Below are 15,964 nucleotides of genomic sequence, written 5' to 3' on the forward strand. Positions count from 1 at the left end.
TCATCTTCAGAAATGCTGGATGGGCATCTCCAGTTGCTAGAGGGTGCGTGCCATTCTCCGGTGTTTCTAGAAGTGCAGAATAATGTCACTTGCCCAATAGTACCAAGTGATTTTCCTTGTATTCTCCTGAGTTCTGGTGTCCAAATCAAACTGCTTCCCTCAATATTGTAAAACAGAGAGAGAAAAGTCAGATAGGTTTTGCTGCAGTATAAACCACAAGCTGTGATTCACTGTAACTCAGGTTCATTTGAAATTACCATGGACACATCTTCATATCTATCAAATCCCAGTGACTGGTATCTCACCTGAAGCACCTGGGTCACTAAGCCCTGTCCGTGTTCCCTACAATTTCCCTATTTCCATGTTTATAACTTCATTTTCTGGATGTGAAAACCCACAAATCTGCCCTCGTTCGTACGTCCCCAGAGTCTCTGTGGTAGTCCAGTGACCTTGCTAGTCCTGGGTTTGTTTCTCAATGGTGTCAGGGTTTTGCATCTAGATCACAGAATCATAGAATAGTTAGGGTTGGAAAGGACCTTAAGATCACCCAGTTCCAACCCCCTGCCATGAGACAACCCTGGGTTAGAGTGGGTTCTCCTGACTCCTTCCCAAGCAAATGTAAGTCCAAGTTCCTAGGCAGCCATTCTCACACTCCGGTTAAGCTCAGCTCATGTGTTACGTGAGGTGTGTGATGCACTGGATTCCCTTTGTTTCCACCACATTTTATTTTCCATCTGAGATGCAGTGTGAACTGGGAAGTGCAATCAACAAGAAGAATATACAGGAAATAGAAGCCATAAACAAAAATGACTGGTGGAGCCTCAGTGAGGTCTGGAGTACAGTTGTTGAAACAAACCACTGGTGACCCAGAAAGATCTGAAGCTAAACAGAATGCTTTCAAGATGGAAATGTGGGACAAAGATGGCACAGACGAGTTGGTCATGGTCTCATATTTTCTTTTGTAGCCTCTATTCCAGATGTAGCTTTAAAATAATAGCAGGATGTTGGACCCACAAAAGGGCAAGCCTGAGAGTTAGGAAACCTTCATCTATTGTGAGACTCACACTGTGCCTCTGCCTTTCTAAACCTGGAGAACTCTCTGTTAAAAGGTCCCAACAGGCAGAGCTGGAGGCACACGATCAGAATAATTCAGCTTCCATTCAGGACTTGTAAATACATACCTTTACATCTACTTGTGGGACATATCAAAGGTGAAAATACCTGACGCTAGTGTCTGAGGCACAGAAGAGACTGTCCTTCTCAGCCTTAAGAATCTATAAGCCTATGTAAGTGTCCAGATATTCAGCAAACAGAAGCTTCAGGCTTCATCCGTTAGCACAAGGTGAACAGGGAAATTGTGTTACTCTCAAGAAACAGGGAATTATAAGGGGATGTTATGTGGTGCTCTCAAGGGGAGATACTTGGGTTTGAACTTTGGATGCTTCTCACAGATGTTACAAAGAAAACAGGGGTTTGGATGCTGACTAACAGTGTAGTTGCTATCTACCCATCCTGGATGTATTAAAATCTGAGTGGACATGGTGCTGAGCAAACTCCTCCACCTGACCCTGCTTGAGCAGGGCAGTTGGACATGAGCTCACCCTCAATGGTTCTGTGATAAACTACATCCTTGCTTGTATCATTGTGAGGACTCATCTGTGACTAAAAAATCTTTCCATTCTGAGAATGTGAGAGTCTTATCATCAATTTACATGGGAGTGAGATCAGGTTCCAGGGTGTCAGGATGGCAAAAAGCTCTTTATCTCATAAAGCTCCTGGGCAACCTTTTGCTGGAATTAACTCTGGGCTTTTTCTCCTTCAGCCTTGCAAAGGAAACTGCAGTAACAAATCAGATTCTGCAGTAACGCATTCTAGGTCCTGAAGCAAAATTCAGCAGTTTTAGAGGGGCAGCATGAAAGGGAACGGGGTGGAGGAAGAGGGGTGGGAAGTATTTATAATCCCTTTCATATTTTAAATCTGATTCTCTCCCAGTTGGGTTAGGGAGGCTGATGAGAGCAGTGCATCCAGAGCCTGGGCCCAGGGCAGCGCTGCACAATGAGAGGAGAAATTAATAATAAAAAACCCCTATTGCTCCGAGGCAGCAGACTGGAACACTGACATTCCATTACTCCGTCTGTCTGCTGAATTCATTTAGCATCTGTGGCCTAAATAGGCTAGTTTTAAAGAGGCATGCTCCAGTTTTTATGCTGGAAGTGGGTGGGGGTTGTCAGAGGATTTTTGTTTCATTGAAATCTGTCTCAAGAAAGCACATCAGACTGGAGTTAACAGGGTAGAGCCATGCTAGCCTCTGAGCAGTGGTTTAGTAAAGCTGTACAGATTGGGGTCTGCATCCAGCCTTTGGGCCACTGCCCTGGCATCTCTGAGGACAAAGCTGGAGCAGAGATGTTGTTGAAGCACTGGGTCTAAACCTGCAAAGACACTACATCGGCCATGACCAAAGTACAGCCACTTCCAAGCTCTCTGTACTCAAGGTATTAAAGTGCAGATTGTCAGATACCCTCTGTACCTCTCTGAAAAGCACAGCACTGTCCAGCAGCACGACACACCTCAACACCAACTGTTCCTTTCAAACATCATTGCAGCAATTGCTGCAACACACAGTTTCTTCCTCAGGATGCTGCTTTTCAAATGCTAACTCCATCCACCTTTGCATGGCTTTTGTAAGACCGAAGATCACAAAGGCTGAGGCAGGCTGTCTGCAGTACTAGAGAGCTTACACTGTGTACTGGGGGCTAGAGAGATGGCTTGACAGCAGGCTGGAAGAGGAAGAGGAGAGTGGTTCTCCACTTTCTTTCCTAGAAGCCTGCAAGTGTTTCACTTCCAGGTATTTTCTGAAACATCTGGATACCAGGAAGATAAAAGGTACCAGTGTAACCTCCCAGTGAGATCAATTGTCTAAAGCTTTCTGTGTATTTCCAGTCCTCTTTGGCTTCTTTCCCAAGGTTATAGAAACAGGAATGTGAATTTCCTTGGAGGAGTATATAATGTATTCTGTATAGTTCCATTTTTCTGGTTCCATTTTATGCAAATAATCTTTGAATCCCTTTCCCCTAATTTATCATCTTCAAGGTCTTTGTGTGAATTATGCAGAAAGGAAAACCATGGCTTTTATGGAAAGCTGCTAATATCGGCCTCTTCTCCTCTTCCTCATTGTTCTTTGCTCTTAGAGTGGCAATTTCTTCCATCACTGAATACCATCATTATCTCCTCCTTTGGTCATCTTCTGCTTGATCCTGCAGACACTGAAGTCAGAGCTAAATTGATTTAAGAGCATAGTTGCTAAGTGTAAAGATTGCATTAATGCGTCTTGGTATCACCCACTTACAGCCTCTGCCTTGGCTGCTGCTGGAACCGTGCAGCCTGTAAACGGTTTGGTTTTGTCCTGATCTGGTTATTTGTGCTTCCAGGAGGGCTGGCTTCTTTATCTGCACTTCAGCAGCGTTGAAACCAAATACCTGGCCTGCATCATCCCAAGCACGTGCTCTGGAGTTGTCCTAAGTAAGAGGAGCCAGCCCTCAGGGAGCTGCTTTTACAAACTTGTATTACTCCTTCTTCCTCCCATCAGGCTGCAGAGCAGCCACATTTACCTTTGCCTTTACTCAAGCATTTCTCTTCTCTACTTTTTTACACAGCAACAGTCTGGCCTTAGGCAAATCTCCAGGGAGACTTGGTTAAAATACACCTGTGCTACACAAGCAAACATGGGCTGCAAAGTTGATGTTGCTCTCTCTCGGCTAAAACAGTAATATTTCTATTTCACTATGGCCCATGCGCCTCCTCACAGTTCTTATGGGATTCATCTCCATCAGGAAAGAAATATCCTGTAGTGTTGAAAGAGAATTTAATTTCAGTTATCATTATTTCACAGAATGAGAACTGCACAGCTATACATCACCAGAGGATTTGCTGCAGCATTCATTGAATTCTTTCTGCTTTGGGCTCACACCTTTCTTCCATTTCTACCAAACCTTCCTCCCTCTCACCTTTGCCTTTCCTTTTTTTCCTCTATGTAGATAAATAACTCCCAATTAGATCCATACCCAAAATTATCCACAGCTGCTTTCTGTCTTGTTATTCCCTTGGCTTTAAACCTTAATTGCAGTGTCTGCCTCACCTATGTTGATAACAATCAATCTGTAATCATATCAAAACTAGCACAAGACCACTTTGTTTTGGTGACCATGTTAGAGGTGTGATCAGTGATGGTAACAATAAACCATTGGTTGCAGGGATTTCACTGGCTTGTATTTAACTTGCATTTGTCAGGTTCCATCTCTGTAAGAACATTCCCTTAGGGAGCAGCTCAGTTCATTCTTCCGGGAAGAAGAAAGGCTCTCCCTAAGTTGTTTCTCCACTGAGGTAACAGCTGTGGCTCCTCAGGACCCAGACAGCCAATGTGTGAGCAGTGCCAATTAACTTCTCACACAGGTGCTTTTGAGATTGCCATTTGGAAGCAGCAGTTTCTCCTGAAGAGGGTGGAAAGGGAGTGCAGAAGATGAGAGAAAAGAAGCAGGGGCAGCTTGGACCTGGGATGGTGCTGCTTTTTGTTGAGGCAAGGTATGTAAAGGGTATCTTTACTGTTAGAGGTGTGGGTCCTTGCTGAGCTGCAATTCCTGTTTAAAATAAAAGAGGGAGGGGGGAAAGTAAGAGTTAGCTCTAGAGTAAGCAAGGCATGAGAGCTGGGCTGAAGGAAGCCTGAGGAGCACCCGTCACTTCAGGTTTACCATGAAGTGAGCCAGGCAGGACCAGTCCTAGTAGATGACTGACCCCACCTTCTTCACCTCTTAGTAAGGTGGAAGTGGTGTGGGTTTTTTGCAGAGAATCTGTGCTGAGCTTAAGTTCCCTAAGAACTCTGAAGCAAAGCCTGGATTGGGTCTGACCTGTTCTTATGTTGCCTTTTTCTGTAACTCTTATGTGTGTCAAAGCTGCTTCTCATCCAATGAAGAGAAAGATTGAGTCTTTAATTGGCTTTAGCTTATTGCTTTATGGGGGAGGTAGGAGGGAATTGCAGAACATACATTTAAGAAGGAGAAAGCCTCTATAAACCTGACATGTGCCTAAACTGAATTTCAGTTTGGGTCAGTACTTTGAACCAAAGTGGCGCTTTTCATTGTGGATTTTGCAGAAAGTGTATGTAAAACACTACTAATATTAATCTCATCTCAAAATAGTGTGGGCATTGTTCTCATATTTTAATCCAGCTATTTATCTGTAACTTATTCTGCATTTGTATTGCAAGCCTTCAAGTGCAGTAGGATGTTAGCCCGTGTCATTAGTCTAGCTCAATTGATGCATCTTTCCTATGTGCATCCAAAGAAATGGGTTTGTGATCATATGGAAATAACTTCATGATACAAGGATCACACTTGTTGTTGCCTTTGCAAGTTAACATGTAGCAAAACTTCACTGTGTGATGGGAGAGGAGTGAAATGCTGCCTCTCCCAGTTGTTAGTGATTATGGTCTCTGAAAAGTGTTTCTTCTGAGAGCAAGTGTTGGATGTATCTTTTACCTGGCTGTATCACCAAGTTGCTATGCAATCATGTTTTCTTGCTGAAGAGATTTAGTTTATTGAGGAGAAAAGAAAATGATACAACCTGTCTTGTGATCACCGATTTGTTCTTTTACTCTGCCTCAAACAGTTTGTATTCTTTAAAAGACAGTCTACTTTACACAGCTGAGATCAAACAGGAGCAGCAGACAGGTTGTTAGTAATAAGTGTAGCTAAACCTGAATCAGCTGGGTAGAGGGTAAGTTCATTAGACCCTGCAAGTGAAAGAGGTGCCTAGGTTTATATGGTGGGGTTTGAGGCAGCAGATTGTTACTAGAAATTGTAATGTATTGTGCCCCTCTCGTTTCCATGTTATGCTGCCTTCTCATGTGGTGCAATATCCAGTTATAAGAAGGAAGACGTGGAAAATGCAGACAGGCAATCTAACTCTTGGGTGTAAATCACACAATGCTCAGTCCTGTTATTTGTACAGTTAATTTACTTGTATGATTTTTTTCTACTGACTTCTGATAGTTTTTTACTTGGTAAAAGGCATATTAAGAAAATAAGTGTTTCGTTTTACTTTCTTAGAACGGTCATGTACATGAAGTTGTTCCATCTTTGTGTTTGACATGACAACAGCAAACTTTGCTCAGGCAAGGACAGGTGTACTTGAATAGTGTGCATCGTGCTCCATTTTGTATTTTCAGTGTGCTACATCCTGAAAAAAAATACTTACGGTTTAATAACTGGAGGAATATTTGGTAGTTTCCATCTTCTATGTGTAACCAAGAAACTTGATTACTGGCAGTACAAGTAGGTGAGCTTCAGTGACAAAGGAGAAAGTATATCACAATGTAGTATTAGCCAAAAAAAGCTGTGATTTTTCCTTCCCCCCCCCCTTTTTTTTAAACCCAGGCTTATCTCTTTCCAGTGAGAAAACTCGGGCACTTCTCATGCTGACTGTGTGTGAATCTTTTGGGCCTTAAACCCATCACTTGGATCACAGAATCCCTCGCTTTATTCACAAAATGGCACTGGCCTGGATACAAAGTGCCACACTTTATGTGGGAGGAAGATGAAGACAGGAAAAATGTTGTGGCAGGTGGCTTAAAATAAATAAGGATCAAACAAGCTCTGTTAGAAACTGCTTGGAGCTTTGACATGCTGGCAGCAGGCTCTGCAAAGCTGGGTTGCTTTGGAGAGCACTTGTGGGAAGGTCAGTTGCAATTATCATACGGTTTTGCCATTTTTTTTATTTCATGGAAATTATGAACACCACTGTATGCGTTTGCATCCTAGGAGATGCATAAGCTAACCTCGAAATACCACACTGAGCCCCTGATTATAAATCCAGATAGAGGGTACATATCATGGACCTGTCTGTTAAATATAATGCACCTGAGACAAGGATTTGGCCTTAAAACTAGAGTTTTACTGGAGTTATTCTCTGCCTGGATTATAATTTTAAAGTGAATAAGAAACTGTGCAGATGCTAACCAGATGCGAATATCAAACTGTAGTTCAACATGTTTCCATGTAATAACTACAGTGTTACTATGGTGATAACAGATTCACTAGAGGTTTGGTTTAATAAAGCAGGATTGCATGTTAGTATCTGTACAGTTGCCATAGTTTTAGTCAAACAATTGGGCTGCTTCTGACTGAATTGATGGAATTGCCACTGAGCTTAGTTTCCCTTGTAAATCTTTTTCAGGAATAAATCTGCTATGTAAGCAGGTTTTGTATATTGCTTTAATTGACCTCTCTTCTCTCAAATGGCAAACCCCCCTAGTTTTGAATAGGAGCACAAAAGCCATTTTGCTTTGTGGGTTGTTTTTTTTTTTTCCTTTTCTCTTTTTCTCCCTCTTCGCCCTCCCCCAAATGCTGCATTTGACCTCAGCTTTGGAGATATTTGAGCCAACTGCCTCAGACATTCCAAGAAAGCCTCTAAATCAGTTTTCACATGAGATGCTCCGTATCCAAGGCCAGGTTGGATGGGGCTTGGAGCACCCTGGTCTAGTGAAAGGTGTCCCTGCCCCTTGGTTAGGACTGGATGAGCTTTAAGGTCCCTTCCAGCCCAAACCAGCCTGTGATCCTGTGATTTACAGACCTACAGAGCTGTTACCAGCACTCTCCAGAGAGAAGGCAGGCACGTTTCCACTTGCAGCACTCCATACAGGACCCAGGAAAGCTGGGTACAAATAGCAGGTGCTATTCCTTTTTGAACTAATGGAAAGCTTTGCAACTTTTTATGGTACAGCATCTTCTTAGGCAGAGCTATGGTTGCATGGACCAGAGGGCAGCATGTGGGTCAGAGCTGGGAACTCATCTGTTTTCCATGAGACCAGGAGGAGCTTTTGGGCTTATTTTCTATCTTAATAATAGAAGTAATAATAATAATAATTAATAACTATAATGATAGTGATAACCTTCCAGCTGAACACGTGTGATTTGTATTGCCTCAGCACTATTCTCAGGCAGCGCCTCATTGATATTCTGAGCATCGCTGTGTCTGTCGCTGCTCTCTGCACTTTGGGTCTGGAATCCTTGGGGAGCCTCGCAGCTGTCAAATTGACTTGCATCATTTCTCTGCAAGCTGAGAGACAAATCAGCCAGCCAGCCATCAGACAAGACTTTGCCATCCAAGTTGCAATCTCAAAGTGGTAAAACACTGCTGCCCAATTCAGTCAAATAGCTTGGCCTGTGGGGAGGGAAGGCTGGGTTTGGAGTCCCTTTATTCTTTAGAAGCTGCTACTTTTTGTTTTAAAGAGGTATTCATGCTCTGATGGCTTGGCAAGCTCTGGCCTGAGTCACTGACATATGTCGGTGTGGCTCAGTGCAAGCCGCGAGGACATAGGGAAATGAATTCTCCCCCAAAAGGCTTTGTGGCGACAAAAGTTGGGAATGCCGTCCCGCTTTTTCGCTTTCTGCGGCTGCAAAGAGGCTCTGGGGAGGGTGGCTGCGGTTGTCCGGGAGGCTGTTCGGGAAGAGCCCGACTCCCGCTCAGCGCTCCCAGGTGAGCTGTGGCTGCGCAGCGTTATCCGCGCCCATCCGCTCTCGGAGCGGGCAGGCGCTTAGCACGGAGTTTTAACGAGGGGAGCCCCCGGCTGGACCCGGCCCCCCCCGCTGCGGGCGGGGATCGAGGCGGGCGCGGCGGCGGCTCCGCTCTTGCGGCCCGGGCGGAAGGCGGCGGCCCCCGCCCGCAGGTCGGCCCCGCGCGGCAGGAGGCGCTGAGCCGCACTCCGGCCCGGCCCGCCCCGCCCCGCCGCCCGTCTGCGGCCCCGGCGCCGCCCGCGACCCGGGGTCTGGCGCTGCCGCGGCTCCTCCGCGCCGGGCCGGGGGCGGAGCGGAGCGGACACGGCCCGCCAGGGGGCGCCGCCGCGGCTCTTAAAGGAGCCGTCCCTCCGCGCGCTCCTGGCGCCCGCAGCCTGAGGCAGCGCGAGCGCGGGTGGCCGCCATGGCGCCGGGAGCGGGGCCGCGCCGGCCGGTGCTCGCCGGGGCCTGCTGTCGGCTGTCGCGGGGCAGCCCCTTCCCTGCGGGGCCCCGCCTGTGGAGGGCTTGGTCTCGCCGCTGCCGAGGGGCGTGAAGGTGGAGGAAAGGGACAGCGGTGCTTGGAAACCGACCGCGTGCGCAGAGACATTAAATGGGAGCCTGAAGAGGCCGTTCCCGAGGGGGGAATCGCAGGTTCGGTCGGTTGAGGGGTGAGGAACCCCGCTGTGTGCGGCCGGGCTGAGGGCCCGTGCGCTCCCCACGAGCAGCCCCGCGCTGAGGAGCCCGGCGCAGGGCAGCGCCTTGACCCGCTCTGCCTCCTGGGGCAGGGCACGGTGAAAGAGGTGAGGCTGACTGCAAGTGCACTGTACTGGGAGAGTCCGCCTGTGCTCGGTTTAGAGCAAGAGATCAAAGAATCATGGAATAGTTAGGGTTGGAAAGGACCTAAGATCATCCAGTTCCAACCGCCTGCAGTGGGCAGGGCCACCTCAGCATGGACGAGTCACCCAAGGCTCTGTCCAGCCTGGCCTTGAGCACTGCCAGGGATGGAGCATTTACCACGTCTCTCGGCACACTGCGCCAGCACCTCAGCACCCTCACAGTAATGAACTTCTTCCTTATATCCAACCTGAACTTCCCTTGTTTCAGTTTGAACCTATCACCCCTTGTACTTGGAGATCAGACATACCTCCCAAAGCATTCCGTACTTTTCAGTTCATCATTAAATGTGTGGTGGTTCACTTTTTAAGCAAGCTGTCCAACATCGGTCCCCAGTGCCACTGTCCTGTCAACCTCATGGGTTTTTCCTAAGTGGCTGGGTTCCAGAAAAGCACACATCTAATTCCGAGGAGCTTGTTGCTGCAAGAGGAAAACATCTCTGTTTCCTCAGGAAGTCTTCCTGGGGACATTAGATGCCATTGAGCAAGCTGCCCGTATCAGTGGACTGTGCTTTTCTCTAGATCATGTCTGAGGTCAAGATTTAACCTGGCATTAAAAAGGTCTATGAGAAAACACACTTCAGTGAGCTGACTTCTTTGCTTGGTGATCTCCCTAATGGCTTGCTTTCTCCTCTCCCTGTTCTCTGGGGATCTAGGTTAAAAACATAATGACGTGGCTCTTACAAAGAGCTCTTTAGCTTCTTGATTCTAAGTAGCTGCTTGTAAGGGCTGTTTTCTATTCCTTTCAAGGTTTCTTTACATGAGTTAAAGTAAATAATTTATGGTTTTATTAGTATTACACTTCTACGTGATAAAGAAGTGAGGTGTCAGCTCATCTGTTTCCCGATGAGGATTTTCATCTGCTTTTGACGGCTTCAGAATAGCTCAAGTTTTGTGAAACTCAGAGATGCACTTTCAAGTCCACGTTTCCTGATGGTTTTGTTGTTTCTTTGCTCGTTTTGGTTGCTGTTCTACCTTGGGGTTTGTAGCCATCATATGGCTATCTCTGGAAGATGCCCGGAGCTGATGATAAAATACTTTGTGTTTAAATCTGACATAAATATGCTGGAACTGAAATAACAATCTGCGGTATTTGTTCTTCTTCGGCACATTCTGAAGTCCGTTGCTATCAAGTCTAAAATGCATTCTTTTTCAGGGTTTTTACTTTCTTCTTTCTACTGCCTCAGCTTTTAATTATGGCTGGAGTACAAGCCAGATATGGCATTTAGCAAGCTCATTCTACCATCCTTCTCCTTTTCCATTTAATTTCCTATAGGCATCCACAAATGCCTTTACCAGTGGGTACCCCTGACATTTCCAAATTGCAGTTTGACAGTGTCAGAAAGAGTCATGAATTATTAAAATGTCTCAGCATCACAGAGGTTGGAAAATGACGTAGAACCTGACAAAACAAGCACATGCAAAAACAGAAAACCCCACCCAAGCATCCCCAAAGCAAGAGAGCACCTTTAAAACTTTCCTTTGAATTTGCTTAAAAGGCTTGAATAGTAGGAGAGATGCATGAGTCACTCTCCCTCTCTGTCTCTCTAGAACAGGAAAGCTAGCAGAGGGTGGAGGCATGTCAGCACATAGTGTGGTACACTTTAAAATATCAGCTGAAATGACTAGGCTGGAGAAGTGGGAGGACTGATATTAGTCACACGCTGTTACACAGTTCAGAAGATGAAGGCAGAAGGAATTGCTGGACAGGCATATGCCACTTGGCCCAACCTTTTAAAACCTGTATCTTCACTTCAGATCTCTTCACTGTTCTTCAGAATGCCTCTGTCTGCCTGTGAGTGAGATTCAGTATCTTGGCCATGCAGAGAACAGCTGACTGTTCTTAAGCTGAAATGGTGGAGTTTAGCACATAGCAACTTCCATCCGTGGCCATTTTGTTTGGGCCTGTTGTTCCTTGTCCACTGGACAAGCACAGGAGCTGTTGCTGTCTTCGGGCTCCATGAGCATTGGTAGGGAGGATGAGGATCAGTGTAGGAGGCACCAAGATCATGGCGTGATCTCTGATGATTCCCTGCCTTGCTGCAAGCAGCTCTGTGTTAGCTGTCTGCACACTGAAGTAGCATATTCCCTGTTTCACTGTTCTTGGGATTTACAACATTATGCAGTAGAAAAATAAATGGCAGGTTTTTCTGGTGACCACAATAGACAGGCCAAGGGCTTGGATGTAAGCACTGCATCAGGCTTTGTGACTGCAGTAGTGACAGAAATGAATTTGGTTCCAGAAAAGAGGTGGTGTATCCTTTAGATGTGTGAGTTTCTCAGTTATAATGGAAAAAAGCTTACTGGGCACTGGAATCTTTCTAACATGTTGAATATTTTCTTCAGTGCCTGTGGCTGAAGGATTCTGAAGCACTTTACAAACCTCAGCTCACCTCTGTGTGCTCATCTTGCCCTCCAATGCATCTGAAACTGTTATTTAAATTACTTTATATGCAGAAATTAGGGTGGCCTGTCAAATTTTGCAAGAAATGGTCTCACAGACAGAAACTGAGCTCAGGAGTTTTCCATGTGTAAGCTGCTCATCCATGTTAGCTCTTTATATACTGCAAAAATATCTTTAAGCCAAATAAATAGTAGAAATGAAGATCGCACGGCATAAGATCTTCCAAATTTACCTACAAGGCTCTGCATGTCCCATCTTTCCCAAGCTGTCTGTTTTTGATGGGTTATAGGTTGAGGCCACATGCCTGGTGCAAGGCAAGTAGCTGTGGCTGGTAGATCGGGAGGTCAAGTATTTCTTGAGCTGAGGCATAAACTGCCTTTGTGAGTAAAACACAGAGCTGGCTGCTGTTTTGCCCGTCTCTCAGTGAAGTATGTCCCTCTGCTTACACTTTTATCTGTAGATGGAAAGAAGTTTGTACTTAAATGAACTCATCGATAAATACAGACAACGGTTTGCGGGCCAGACCCTCTGCTTGGCCTTGTGAAGGTTTGCAGGATACAGACCTTTTGTGTAGCTGAATATTCAACAGAAGGTGTTTCATTAAGTGGCCCAGATTTTGTCTCAGTTCTATAGTGCTTTATCTCCCTGCAGTATATCTGATAATCTAATATAGCACATTTAACCAAGCCAAAAAGAAAACCTGCAACAGACCTTCCTGGTTGTCTGTGACTGTCTTGAGAAGTACTTCCACCACCCTGTGAACCGTGGTGGTTTTGCTCTTACCCAGATTGCAGCCTGGTCACCACGTGCAAGGGTTTCCTCAGCGCCACTCGCTGAGAAATATTTTCTGTCAGATAAGAGATCTTTAAAAAGAAAAAATATCATGATGATATTCTCTAGCTTTCTGACAAATTCTGAAATTAATTATTGGAATTGCACCATTCCTCTGCCGTAATTTGATAGCTGGAAAGGATCTTAACAGCTGTCAGGAATTCTCAAATGAGTAGAATTGAGTGCTAAGGCTTCTGAAAGTGTTTATAAGTGAGCTCTACTCGCTGGTGTTATTAAATGATTTCATTCATTAGAACATCCAGAGTAGTTTGCCCTTCCTTCTGGTTAATGTGCTCTGTAGGTTTGCCACAGCTTTTTTTATGGCATATGTTGAAATCTCCTTCCCAGAACCATTACTTTAAGGATAATAATGGCAATAGCAGGCAGAGGAAAAAGACCCTCTAGCCTTTCATGGTGAAACTTGGCCCACTGAGTGCATTTGTTTGCTTTTCTGATTTATTTTCTCTTGCTCAGAACCATCTGACCCTTGTGTTTAAAGGACCATTCTTTGCAGTTTGAAGTCTGCCTATTATAATATCAGTTCTGCAACCTGCAGTGAGAGGAGCAGGCAGATGCATGCTCAGCTGATACTTAACAAATCTGGCTCTCTTGTCATGCAGAATCCACACCTGGGGCATACCAGCAGTGTCCTTGGTCCCTATACAGGGGACAAAATCCAGGTTGCAAAGTTACAGATTCTCCATTTATCAGAATTTTCCTACATGTGCAAACTACTGTCCGCAGTTTTCCTACAGGGACCTTTCCTCCTTGTGTTTGGAGCTTTTTTGCTCAGTTTGAAATACATTTTCCTCTCTGCTGCACGAGAAAGCATTTCCAGCCTTTCCAAAAAGGTATTCCCAGCCTTTCCATTATGCATGCTGTTTTTAAAGGCAAACCCAAAAATATTGGATGCTAAGGGAAGTGTACCCAGCAGCATGAGGAAAATGTATTAACAAGTCAGCCAGTATCCACCCATCTTGTGGACAGAACCAAGATAAGTGCTTCAGCAGTGAGATCATGCAGGCTTTGGGTGGAAACAAAGAGAAGTGAGATGGGGATTGCTGTGGTGTGTGGGCTCTGTGTTTTGTGTTCCTCAGATCTCCACTGTCAGAACAGAGCAGTTGACAGTTTGTGTTTACTTTGGTACAGAGTGTCAGAGCAGAGGGAGAAGCAGTTCTTCTCCTGGGGCCACGTTTCTTGTTCTTTGAGAGTGCAGTTTCATTTGTCAGTCGAGCTGGTCTAAGTTGGCTTTGCCTCCAAATTATATCCTCTTGCCCCTTCCCTTTTTCAGGCAGCATGAATGTGCTGTTGGTCACCAAGAGGAGGAGGCTGAAATCCAAATGTTTTTTTTTCCCTTGCCATGTGAGCTCCATGATCTGGCTGACTGCTGTGGCTCAGCAAAAGGAGCAAGAGTAGGAGATGACAGGTCCACAGCAGAACAGGTTCCAGGTTTAGTAGATTGTGAAACAATACCTTCACTGACAACTCCTGATTTGAAAGAGTCTGTTTATGTTTAAAGTTCTACCGGCTTTCCAAGTGGTAAATTCTAATGACAAACAATTAATTGGAGTTACAGAAAGAGTCAGAAAGCAGCAGTCTCTTGTTTTGTGGCGGAGGAGCTCTCCTGTTGATGTGAAACTTCTTGATTTTGCCAAAACACCATTTTTCTATGGACCAAATGAAACCAGAAGACAGGTTCAGGCCAGCTCTTGTCACACACTGTTTTGGTAATTCAGCATCATTTAGGTATGTAAACTGGGAGTTGAGCTCATTTGGAAAACGTGTCTTAATTTTTTGGTGGTGAACCATGAAAATGTGCTGCCTTTGTGGAGGGGTTACTAGTCAGAAAGAATAGAATTGTCACAAAAATTGCTGCTTCAGGTTTGAAAATCCTGGCTCTTAATTCAGAACCTAACTTCCTCTGAAAATTCCAGAACTCCTCAGACAGGCACTCGCCAGTTACTGAATTGTATAGATACATGCCTGGTTTAACTTCTGGTTTAAAATGTTCTGATTAAGGAGTCACTTTTGATTTACAGGAGTCTGAGATTAGAAACTGACCCTGGTAAGTTTCATCCTTGTGTGGTTTGTCTCTTCTTATGGGGTAAGTCTCTCATGTAAGCAAGTAATGTGTTAAAAGTGAGTATGGTTGTGTGATTGAAGTTTTCAACACAAACTTGTGCAGGGCTGTGTTAACTACACAGAGATTTTCCTTCAGTCAGCAACCAGGTACTTCTCTGAAAGCATCTTGTTTCATTGTGGCTTTGAATTCTGTAGTGAATCTGTTCAGGTGACCTCGCAGCAGCATCCTACAGTCTGGCATGGTGGGTTGGAAGCAGCAACAATTTCTTCACAGCATGAACCTGCCACAGCTCTTCCTGGTTTTTCTTTGAACTAGGTCAAGTCTGGGAGGACACTGTAGACCCCTCATTCATTTTTCTATTCTACCTTCCAGAACATGGAGTAGCGAGATCACCCACTTCATTCTGTGTGAGCACTAGCAGCTTGAGTGCAGGAAACGAAGGTAGTGCATGCTGGGCCTAAATCAGAAAGCATCAACCTTGGCTTGATGAGGATAGTCTGCAAAAGGAAGCTCGTAAAAGAGGGGTTTCCATTCAGTTGTTTACAAATGATTCTTTTCAACTCTGTTCTGTGCCTTTTCTTTGGTTTTCTGGAGATAGGGGGACTATTGCAGGATGTTCATACAAACACGGCACCACAGCTAGGCTGGGTCACCATCTCATTGTCCAGCGCATGCAGCTGTGAGCTTGCAGTCAGAGTTGCAGGGAGCTGCCAGCAGCTGCTCCTGCCGTCGCTGAAAATCCCTCCTGAACGCTTTCTGCAAAGTGCCAAACTTAGGAGGTCTGTCTTGACTTGTTAATGTGTAGTTACAAACCATGTGGGAATGTGATCTAACCAGCTAAATAATGCTTTAACCTGACTACCATGAGCACGTTGCTTACTTTCACGCTTCCATGCACGCTAAGTGATCACATCCTATATTCTGTGTTTCATATAGCTGTATTTAGCCTTTGATGGATCGGTGATGGAATCATCTTGAGCTACCAAGAGGCTGAATGCACTTGACAATGTTAGTAGCAGACAGAATAGATTTTGTAATGGAAATATGTTTCATCTACATGTCTTGACATCACACTGTCAATTGAAGTAATTGTTATTTTAAGTTAATATATGTTGGGTCCTTTGTTTTGCCTTGTGTGTGCATGTGTGTGTGCACCCAAGTTCTGATCTTGATCTTTCTGTTTGGAGAAAAACAAGAACTTTTTTGC

The 15,964-nt window shown here is 45.1% G+C and overlaps 1 long non-coding RNA gene across 7 annotated transcripts in view; it reads left to right on the forward strand.

Annotated features, from left to right (window-relative positions):
* Positions 1-15,964, forward strand: part of LOC133267808 (uncharacterized) — a 120,342-nt gene that overhangs the window by 84,103 nt on the left and 20,275 nt on the right. For 3 of the 7 annotated variants that reach the window (XR_009742860.1, XR_009742861.1, XR_009742862.1), the window contains exon 9: positions 14,717-14,739. The exons of the other annotated variants lie outside the window; for them this stretch is intronic. This is a non-coding gene — a long non-coding RNA (uncharacterized LOC133267808). The remainder of the gene's footprint in view (positions 1-14,716; positions 14,740-15,964) is intronic. 7 annotated transcript variants of the gene reach the window in all.

The sequence above is a fragment of the Pezoporus flaviventris genome, unplaced genomic scaffold, assembly GCF_033815535.1.
Source record: "Pezoporus flaviventris isolate CSIRO_AGI_PZ_B2104156 unplaced genomic scaffold, CSIRO_AGI_Pfla_v1 ptg000009l, whole genome shotgun sequence".
NCBI lineage: Eukaryota > Metazoa > Chordata > Aves > Psittaciformes > Psittacidae > Pezoporus > Pezoporus flaviventris.